Source organism: Myotis yumanensis, unplaced genomic scaffold, assembly GCF_028538775.1.
Source record: "Myotis yumanensis isolate MYYU_CA2020_CCGP unplaced genomic scaffold, mMyoYum1.0.hap1 SCAF_3, whole genome shotgun sequence".
Lineage (NCBI taxonomy): Eukaryota > Metazoa > Chordata > Mammalia > Chiroptera > Vespertilionidae > Myotis > Myotis yumanensis.
Window position 1 is genome coordinate 207,706,495 of NW_027223754.1, and position 11,004 is coordinate 207,717,498.

Below are 11,004 nucleotides of genomic sequence, written 5' to 3' on the forward strand. Positions count from 1 at the left end.
CAGCCACAGCCTGGTCAGTCCACGCCGCCTCAGGGCTGACAGCGCCCGGCTGGTCTGCCGAGGCGTGGGTGGCAAATGGGGTGCCTGCCCCCCTCAGACCTGGCAGCAGGCACACGTCACTAATAGTTTTCCTTCCACTGAGCTCCGCACCCAGACATCCTGACGGGGGGCAGCTCCCTCTTTCTGATAAGTCCTGTGGACGGCTGAGCGCTCGGGAGAGGCCGCCCGGTGGCCCGCTGTGTGGGGAGAAGCCTGGAGGAGCAGATCTGGCCCAGCCTTTGGGGCCCAGAGGTGTTGGGAGGACCTGCTGGCCACCCTTGCGTAACCTAAGCCACGCTGGGGCCCAGGACCAAGGCTGGGGCTTCCCCAGCCCTCACCAGCCTCTCTCTTGTCTTCCAGGTCCTGTGGTTCGGCCCAGCTGCAGACCCCCAGCCCGAGGGGACCAGTTGCCCTCCTTCCCTGCTGGATGGAAGTCAGAAGCCAAGCTTTCTCCCCACCCTCTGTGGGCTACACGTGCACTCACAACTATCACACACAGGCACACACACACACAGGCACACACACACACTGCACAGGCATACATACTGCACAGGTACACGTACACTGCACAGGTACACACACACACCTCACAGGCACACATACCTCGCAGGCACACACACTGCATAGGCACACACACATGGGCATGCACATAGGCACTGCATAGGCACACACACAGGCACCACAGGCACACACACAGGCACCACAGGCACTGCACAGGGACACACACACAGGCACCACAAGGCATGCACACGCAGGCACACACACTCAGGTGCACACACGCACAGGCATGCACATGTACACCACACACATGCACAGGCGCACGCACACACACTCTCTGCGTATCTGAGCGTGCCCCTCGCACTGGGTCTTCTTACCTTGCACCTTCTTCAGGATTTTATATGTGAAGAGATTTTTATATATAGACTTTTTCCTTTTTTTTTCCCAAAACACGTACTTTTTAAAAAGCAATACCTGGTGGCTGTGTGCCTCCAGCACTGGCTCCCCTGTCTCCAGCCTCCTGCTTGGGCTCCTGGGGCCGAGGCCCTGCCCTGGGGCCTGGCAGCAGCCCTGGCAGAGTTGATTCTGGTGGGAGAGGCAAGGAGCCAGCCACCCTCCTCCCACCCTACCTCCTGCTAATTACTTATGCCCTGGAGGGTCCTGCGCCCTGGGACTCTGGACAGAGGGACAGAGGGAGCCGGCCTCTGTCTCCATGGCCCCACCTCTCCCTCGGGGTGCTGGGCGTGGAACCGCTGGAGCTGCCGTGAAGGCGTTTTCCTCCTGCTCCATCGCCTTCTTAACTTAATAAAGTGTTCCTGCAGCTCTGGTGTCCTGGATGGCTGGGGCAGGGCGGTGATGGAGGTGGGGTTTCCCACCCCTCTGCCCCCAGCACTGCACCCTTCCTGCAGGTGGCCTGTGAGCTTCTGAGGGCGGAGCTGAAGATCTAGCTCCTCCAGGCGATGCTCTGCAGCTCTGCGTGGGTTACAGACCAGCACCAGCACCCCCACCAGGGAGCTGGTTAGAAACACCAAGTCCAGGTCCCACCGACCTACGGACTCAGTGTCTGCACTACATTACAGTCCCAGTGGTTCATGCACCTCTGAGACGCCCTGGGGCGGGCGCTGGGCCCAGCTGGACCTGAGGCTGCCCCTGACTGACCTGGCAAGTCACATCCCCTCTCGGAGCCTCTCCATCAAATGGGCGCCTTTTAGTCCCAGTCCCCGAGGCTGTGCCCAAAGGTCATGCTCAGCCCTGGACAGGGTCAGGTGGGGGCAGTGGATGTGGGAGGCCCCGTCATGGCTGATGGGTGTGCTGATCTTGGTCACGTGTGGGTTGGAACAGGCCCCCCTGAGCTGCCCCAGGCCAGGCCGGCTGTCCAATTAGCAGGGCTGTGGCTAAGCTGATGAAGACATAAGGACAGCTTGAGCCAGCTTCGCCCTCACAGCTGTTCCCATCAACCCTCGGGCACCTCAGGCCAGGCACAGGTGCACAGAACTGGCCTGGCCCCACTGCAGCCACATCGGTTGGGGAGTGGGCCTGGTACCTTGCCAGCGATGGGTTAGTGGGTTAGGAGCAGGCACGGGATGCCGTTCCAGCCACTGGGATGCAGGAAGTACTGGTTGGAGGTGGAGGCCAGAGGGGTCGTCTGGGAGGTCTTCCTTGATCTTAAAAAGGGTCCCAAAGCCGTGGCTGGTGTGGCTCATTTGGAGCGTCGTCTGTGCACTGGAGGATCTCAGGTTCGATTCCCTGTCAGGACTCATGCCCAGGTTATGCGTTTGACCCCCGGTCAGGGTGCGAACAGGAGGCAACCGATCAATGTTTCTCTTCTCCCTTCCTCTCTAAAATCAATAAAAAAAACATATCCCACTTTAGCCAGTTTGCTCAGTGGGTAGAGCATCCCAGGTTCGGTTCCACTCAAGGGCACGGACCTTGGTTGCAGGCTCCTCCCCAGTCCCGGCCCTGGTCAGGGTGCGTGCAGGAGGCAACCAATCGGTGTGTTTCTCTCACATGGATGTTTCTGTCTTTCCTCTCTCTTCCACTCTCCCTAAAAGATCAATGGAAAAATATCCTGGGGTGAAGATTACCAAATAATAAAAAACGAAACTAAACATATCCTCAGGTAAGGATTTAAAAATGGAGGTGGGGGTTCATAAGGAAGGAGACTTCTCTCCTGGCCTGTGGACAGTGTTGGGGAAGTCCTGACATGGCCACCATCTTGCCTCATCAATGGTCAATAGTGGCTGAGCAGAAAGAATCAGGACCCCTGCCTCTGGACCTCCTGTCTCATGAGATAAGGAGCTTCCCAGAGCCACTCGGAGATGGAGTGTCTGCACGGCAGCTCAGTATCCAGAGAGTTGAGTCCAGATCCCCACCCATCCTCCCTGTGCTTATACCTCCCACCAGCCCTGGACACCCCTCAATTCCATCCTCGGCCTCCATGACGCCTTCAGCCAACTGGGTTTCCCAGCGTGCACCTGGGCTGAGGCACCACCCTCAGGGCCACCTGGGCAAGCTAAAGTCAGGCAACATGAGATGTCACTCTCCACCTACGAGAATAGCTCAAACTAAGAGGCCTGACAATCTCAAGTGTCTGCGAGGATGTGGGACCTGGGTTCTCGCAAGTCGCTGGTGGCAGTGCCCTCTGTGCCACCACTGTGGGCAAGAGTGTGGCAGATTCTTAGAAACACACATCTCTCCTATGACCTAGATGTCCACTCCTGCATATACACCCAGGAGCAATGTGCGTAGGGCCACAGAATGACTAGGACAATAATAATCATATCAGCCTTATTCATAGCAGCCCAAATCTGAGCACAATATGTCCATCAACAGAATGAATAAATAAATGTTATATTCATACATTAGACATACTATATGGCAATGAGGAAAGAATTACTGCTACGCGCAACATCATGATGAATCTTCAGACACAATGCTGAGAGAAAGGAGCCAGCCACAAAGGGCGCCGGCTGTACAATTCCACGTGTGTGAAGGTCAAGGACAGGAAAACTGTCACTATGGTGATGGTCATGGGCCTCTGGGCTGGACGGGGGGCTCATACTGACTAGCAGTCCTGGGCACAAAGGACTTCCCGAGTGAGAGAAATATTCCGTCCGTGATCGGGGTGGTGGTCACACGGGTGTGTCCGCATCTAAAAATGTACCACGCTGTACATTTGTGCGGCTGACTGTGAATCATGTCTCGAAAAACAGCTGGGTTCCAGTAGGTGCCCAGGTGAGCCACCTGGGGAAAGCCCCAGGCACCTGTCACACAGGGAATTTGGCCAAAACCACCTGGCGTGGCTGCCAGGCATGTCCTATGGAAAGAGCGGAGGCTGGGGCCGCAGACAAACCTGCCTGAGTTCAGACCCAGCCGCCGCCTCCAGCTGGCTGCATGCACCACGCCGAGTCACAGCCCTCTCTGGGCTTATTTCCCATCTGGTTTTTGTTTTGTTTTTAATCCTCACCCAAGGACATGCTTAGAGAGAGGAAGCGGTGGGGGGCGGGGAGAGAGGGAGAAACATCAATGTGCGAGCGAAACATTAAATGGTTACTGACCGGGGATGGAACCCAGAACCCAGGTATGTGCCCTAATTGGGGATCGAACTGGCAGCCCTCAGTGCACAGGATGACGCTCCAACCCACTGAGCTACCTGGCCAGGCTATGGCCCATCTGTGGAATGGGGACCATAATGTTTACCACCGAGGGCGTGTGGGTATTAAATCACCAGCCCTGTCAACTACCTGTCGCTGTGTAGCCAACAGCCACAGCCTTAACGCTCAGAACAACTGTCTTCTATTATCACGCACGACCCCGTAACAGATGGATGGGGATCTGGACTCAACTCTCTGCGCTCAAACCGGCAGTTTTCTGGGCGTCTTTTTTGCAGTGGCCGTTGCGCGGTGGCTGGGCTGGAGCCATCTGAAGGCTCGGCTGGGTTGAATGTCCAAAGTGGCTTCTTCACTCAGCTGGGATGACATGACAGGGACCCTGGACACACCCCGAGTGGCCTCTGCACGAGGCTGGCTTGGCTTCCTCCCTGCACAGCAGGCCCCGGGGAGTCTGCAGTGACTTCTTACTTGGTGGTTGACCTCCCAGAGGAAGAGAGTTTCAAGAGACCCCGCTGGGATTACAAGCTTCTGATGACTTAGCTTGGAAGTGCTGTGGCGTCGCTCTCATCACATTAGTCAAGCCCGGGTCACAGGGAGGGGACAGACTGGGTCACAGACCAGACTCAAGGGAGGGGACACCAGCAGGGCATGATGCGGGGGTGGTTCCCTGGGAGCCATCGTTCTTCTCTGGCTCCCTCTCCTCCTCAGGCCGTGAGGCTGGGGAGCCCTGTGGGGTTTGGGCTTTGTCACTTCCTTATCACCACTGAGTCAGATTTCACTCCACCTCCCTTTACTCAGGTCCCGAGCTCCAGTCTCCCCAGCCCCACCCCATCCAGGGGCTCCACAACCACCCACCCCTCTCAGCCCCAGGACCTGCAGTGCCTCTGGGTGGGTGGGGGACAATGTCACCCCCTAGGGGCTCACCCTCAGAAAGCACTAACGATGCAGACCCCACCCTCCTTTTCCTCCCAAATGCCCCCGTTTATACCCCTGCCCCTGCTCTAACCCTGAACACCCCTCCCTCACCGGGGGCGGGGGGAGAGCAGGATGCGGAAGGAGTAGGAGCTCAGGGCAGGGGTCAGACAGCTCTTCATCTGTATCCTTGTACTAGCTCTGCAAATCTGAGCAAGTTATATAGCTTCTCCGTGCCTCAGTTTCCTCTTCTGTAAAATGGGGGTAGTAGTGCATAACTTGCAGAAGTGTTATGAACATAAAAAATGAGCTAATAGCCCGGCCAGCATAGCTCAGTGGTTGAGTGTCCACCTATGAACCAGGAGGTCACTGTTCGATTCCCGGTCAGGGCACATGCCTGGGTTTCGGGCTCAATCACCTGCGATCAATGATTCTCTCTCATCATTGATGTTTCTATCTCTCTGTCCCTCAGCCTTCCTCTCTGAAATCAATAAAAATATATTGGGGAGGGGGAGCTAATAGTCCTGGCTACTGTGGCTCAGTTGGTTGGAGTGTTGTCCCATACACCAAAAGGTGGGGGTTCAATTCCCGGTCAGGGCACATACCCAGGTTTTGGGTTCAATCCCCTGTTGGGGTCCGTGAAAGAGACAACAGATGGATGTTTCTCTTACATCGATGTTTCTCTCTCTCTCTTTCTTTCCAATAATTTTTTAAAAATGAGCTCACCCTAGTTGGTTTGGCTCAGTGGATAGAGCGTTGGCCCTCAGACTAAAGGTCCCGAGGTCGAGTGTGATCAAGGGCATGTACCTCGGTTGCAGGCTCAATCCCCAGCCCTGGTGGGGGTGCGTGCGGGAAACAACCAATCAATGTGTCTCTCTCACATCAATGTTTCTCTCTCTGTGTCTCTCCCTCTCCTTTCCACTCTCTCTAAAAATCTATGGAAAAATATCCTCGAGTGAGGATTAACAAAACAAAACAGAACAGAAGAGCTAATAGGTGTAAAATGCCGAGAAGAGTACCTGGGACCTAGTAAGTGATATACAAATGTTACTATTATGGTTGTGGTGGTGGTTATGGGGCAGTAATGACGATTAAATAAGATTATGGAAGTAAAATGCGTGGCACAGGCCGGGGTACAGGAGCTAGGGTTTGATCATTCGTCAGAGGTTAGCTGGATGCCCCTGCCCCCCACCATCCGTAGGAGATCTGGTTAAACTTGGTCCAAACCCCAATGCCATGGTCTGGGAGGCATGGTCCTTCCCCTTTGGCAGGTTCCCACCCACCTGTCACTTATCCTGAGACTTCCTTTCGCTTGGGGGACGGGGAGGGGGGGGCGGGGGCGGGGGCGGGGGCGCACAGCATTTCCAGGTACAAAGCCAGACCCTTCCGTGGTTCTACAATAAATGCTCTCAAAAAGCGTGTCCTGTGAGGGCTCCCAACATCTCGCCCCCTTGCTGGTGGTGAGAAGAATCCAGCCTGGCCACTGGGTACGGCCCAACTGCTCCTCCCCACCACGCCCTGGCCAGCTACCCTTTCCTGCTCTCGGATGCAGCTGCTTATCTGGTCCCCTTGACCATGGCCTCATTCAGCCCCTCCCCTGGTGCCCACGACTGTGACCTGGATCAGCCTCCCTCCTCCCCTTCCTCCCCCGGTCCCCAGCCTTGGGTTTTTCCCTTCCTGTCCAATCTGCATGTCACCAGTGTGAACTTGCTAAAACCAAGAGCTGGTCCTGGGCAGTTTGGCTCAGGGGATAGAGCGTTGACCTGCGGACTGAAGGGTCCCAGGTTTGATTCTGGTCAAGGGCACATGCCCAGTTTGCAGGCTTGAGCTCCAGTGGGGAGCATGCAGGAGGCAGCCAATCAATGATTCTCTCTCATCATTGATGTTTCTGTCTCTCCCTTTCTGGAATCAATAAAAGTATATTAAAATAAAATAAAATAAAATAAAATAAAATAAAACCGAGAGCTGGCAGTTATTTCCCTTCGTGAAGCCCTGCCTACCCCCTCCTGCCCTTAGTCACGGCGAATAAACCCCTCAGCCTGCCCCAGCCCCTTCTCCCTGCCCCTCAGGTTCCCTGGGCTCCAGGCTTCCACGTGAAGCCACCTGAGCTCCTGAGGGCACCCAGCCATGAACTCATCTGTCCTCACTGCTCTCCTCCATGCACCTGCCCACTCCCTGCCCCTCGCCTGATGGTGTCAGGACTCAGCTCAGTCATCATCTGCCGCCTCCAGGCAGCCCTCCCAGACCCCCCCAGATGGGGCTAGATGACTGTTCTGACTTCCACAGCCCCTCCACTTGACATGTTTTTCCCACATAGTTCTCTGCACACCGCCCCCGGCCCCCCCAGACTTTGAGCCCACTGAGGCCAGACCAGTTCTGATTCACTTGTTTCCCCAGGGCCCAGCACAGAGCACAGGGAGTCTCAGTGGGACAAGTGTTTGTTGATTGACTAACTGACCTAGTAACAGGAAGTAAATGACTACCCAGCCACAGCTTCAGCCCCACCCGTGCGCCAGTGGCAAAGGGCTGGGTTTCCCCCATAATCCGGTTGGGAAGCCCAGCAGCCAGCCTGAGAGGCTGGGAGCTAAAGGTAGTTTCCAGTACATGAAAGGGCCTGGCTGTGACTGTGAGTCACCCCTGTCATCCCCGCGTCCCAGCTGGACTTTACAAGGGCCCTGCGGGCCCTCAGGCCCGGGAGGGAGGAGCTTACGTTGATGGAGCTTCTGCCGTGAGCAAACTTTACAGACACCATCCCTGTTAATGCTCACAGTCACCCTTTGAAGTACCCATCGCTGTGTCCGTTTACAGAGGAGGAAACTGAGGCTCAGCGAGGGGACAGGACCCAGCAAGGTCAGTCACTTAGTGACTCACATCTCGGCACATCTGGCTCCAGAGCCCAAATTGCTTTCCTCAGGCCGCCTGCCCTAACAGTAAAAACAGCCGCCTTTTGTGGAGCACGTGCTGTGTCCACGCCCGCAATAAGCATTCACCCCATTACCTCCTTTAACCCCAGAACAGGCCAGCGAGGGAGGGAATGGACCACCTTGTAGGTGAGGGGGCCGGTACTCAGAGCAGCACCCGTCACCGGGTCACCAGCTGGAGCCCAGGGCCCGGGTCTCACTGCGCAGGCGGCTTCCTGAGCTCACCCGGCTCCTCTCCGTGGAGACTGCCTGGGGGCCAGGAGCGAGGGTCCCCCTTGTGCTGTGGGTGTGGGGAGAACTCTGGGTGGATCTCTACCGGGCTGACTCAGATGAGCCATCACCACACTCCTGCCTCAGTTTCCCTACTAAAGTAGAACAAAAACTTCCTCTTAAGGGGGCCAGGAAGGCTGGCGGCCCCGAGCTAGGGCAGGAGGGTGTGCCAGGGGTGCCCGCATCATTGGCTGCGCCCCTTCACCATCCTTTAGTTCCAGACTCCCCCATGCATCATGGAGGGGCCAACCACACCGTCTTCCCCAAGCGCCTCAGTGTTGCTCCCTGCCCAGCCCTCTCCCCACTCCCTCACTCCTAGCTGACCCCCCAGCTCCGGCCACCCTAGACCCAGTCGGCCACACTCTCCAAGCTCCCTTGCAGCTCCCTAAGGCCATGGCTCAATGAGGCCAGTGGTCAACGCTGTGACTCCATCTCCCCAGTGAGTGCAGGTGAGCAGCCTGCAGCCCAAAGGTTGTCACCTGGGCCTAAGGCCTGGTTTGGCCACCCACTGGCCCTGTGACCTCAGCTAAGATATCTCCAGGCGAGTCTGAAAGGTGACCCCTGGTGGACACGCTTGGCCAGCAGTGTGGCCTCACTGCGTGGAGCAGGAGGAGCCAAGGGCTCCGCTGAGACCTGCACGTGGGATTGGCAGCTGTGACCCTGTGGCTCCAGCAGATCCTCACGCTCCTGCTTCCTCAGCAGACAGACTTGCAGGTGTCTCCAGGCCCACACCCAGGTGCCCGCATAACCCAGGGCCCCACCTCATGCGCTCTCTCACCTCTTCACTCATTCACTCACTGAGCCATTCACCCAACGAAAGTCTACGTCTAGCCCAGCCTGTGTGGTTCAGTGGTTGAGCGTCTCCCCATGCACCAAGGAGTCGCTGGTTCGATTCCCAGTCAGGGCACATGCCCAGGCTGTGGGCTCCATCTCCGTAAACATATTTAAAATGAAGAAAGTCTGTGACTATATACAATAGCATACACACACGAAGCATTGGAAGTAGGAAGGGTTTAAGTAAATTCAGCACCACCGTGCCAGGCACTCACGAAAAGCAGTGAGAGCATTATCTCTATGCTCACGCGGAGAGATCGCCAAGATGTACTGTGGAGTAAACAAAGCAAGGTGCAGAAACAGGTGTGCGATGGGCTCTGTTGGTGCACAAGGAGGAACTCTGGCAGGTGCAGATGGGCATGTGTGTGTATATGCGTCGAACCCCTCTGGAAGGGTTTGCACACACACACACACACACACACACACAGTGGGAAGGAGGCCCTGGCCGTGCAAGAACCTGCAACAGCCCTAGCTGGTTTGGCTCAGTGGATAGAGCCTCGGACTGAAGGGTCGCAGGTTCATTTCCTGTCAAGGGCACATGCCCAGGTTTCGGGTTCAATCCCCACTAGGGGGCGTGCAGGAGGTTGTTTCTATCTCTCTCTCTCCCTCTCCCTTCCCTGAAATCAATAAAAATATATTTTTTAAAAAGAAAAGAAAAGAACCTGGAACAGCAGTTGCCTCCAACAGGGGATGGGAAGGCTGGTGGACAGCGTGGAGGACCCTTATTTTGACATTACCCTCGTTCACACATTCTGAATGCTTTCCCAGGTGTGTGTGGTCTCTATTCCAAAACTCTGAAATCGCCCCAAAAGGAACATGGTATGGAGACAACAGAGCTGGAGCTTGGGGTTCACTTCCTGGTTCTGCCACCCTCGGGCTCCAGTCAGTTACCCTCTGGGGCGCCTCCTCCTCCCCTGAGATTAACAAGTGGGATCAAAGCCAGGTGAGGAGGGCACCGCTCCCGCACGCACACGCCTCCACGGCAGCCGCGCCCACAGTGGCAGCTGCTAGCATCCCTGTTAATGTCCTGGTCAGGCCTGTTCCAGGCCCCCAGTGACACAGATGTGAAGGGGCACGCCTCCACCCCCCACCCCCAGGACAACAACAACCAGGGAAGACGGACGACGCCAGCCAGGGCAGGCTGCCAGCGAGGTGACCACATCGCGCTGAGTCTTCAAAGGTAAGTAGGGGAGTCAGGAGGGGAGGGGAGGAAGGGCGCTCCAGGCAGGAGGGCCAGGCTGGACACATAAACAGAGTTGTAGACACACGCGACGAGGAACACCTGTGTGCACACCTGCCCCACCCTTCGCCAGCTCACCTACTCACATAGACAGCCCACAGGCTTGTACCCGCCCTAGGTGCTCCCAGGCCAGGCCGGGCAAGGCGCGTGGGGGTTAGGAGTGCGGGCTGGATAGACTGCTGGCTCCTGTGTGACCGCCGGCAAGCCATTAACCTCTCTGTGCTTCAGTTCCCTGAGGATGACAGTGCGGAACTCATAGGGAGGCGGTGAAAATTACATGAGGCAGTTTCTTTTTTAAAAAACTTATTTTTATTGATTTCAGAGAGGAAGGGAGAGGGAGAGAGAAGTAGAAACATCAATGATGAGAGAGAATCATTGATTGGCTGCTTCCTACACACCCCCTGCTGGGAATCAAGCCCACAACCCCGGCATGTGCCCCGACCGGGAAGCGAATCGAACCATGACCTCCTGGTTCATAGGACAATGCTCAACCACTTGGCTACACCAGCGGCCATGAGGCAGTTTCTGTGCAGCACTGAGAAGGCTGTCTCATCGTTTTCATTGTTATGCTAGAGCCCTGGGTCAGAGGCCAGCCAGCTGCTCTGGGTGGAGAGAAGGCCCCAGGCTCACGGTGTGTGTTCTTAGCCCGGGGGCCCCTGGGAGGCCAGCTGCCACCGTG

At 56.4% G+C, this 11,004-nt stretch overlaps 1 protein-coding gene across 2 annotated transcripts in view; it reads left to right on the plus strand.

Annotated features, from left to right (window-relative positions):
- TRIOBP (TRIO and F-actin binding protein) overlaps positions 1–1,357 on the plus strand; it is a 55,935-nt gene extending 54,578 nt beyond the window's left edge. For both annotated transcript variants that reach the window (XM_070411078.1, XM_070411079.1), the window contains one exon: positions 400–1,357. The gene's annotated coding sequence lies outside the window, so the exon portion shown is untranslated. The remainder of the gene's footprint in view (positions 1–399) is intronic.
- The last annotated feature ends 9,647 nt before the right edge of the window (positions 1,358–11,004 follow it).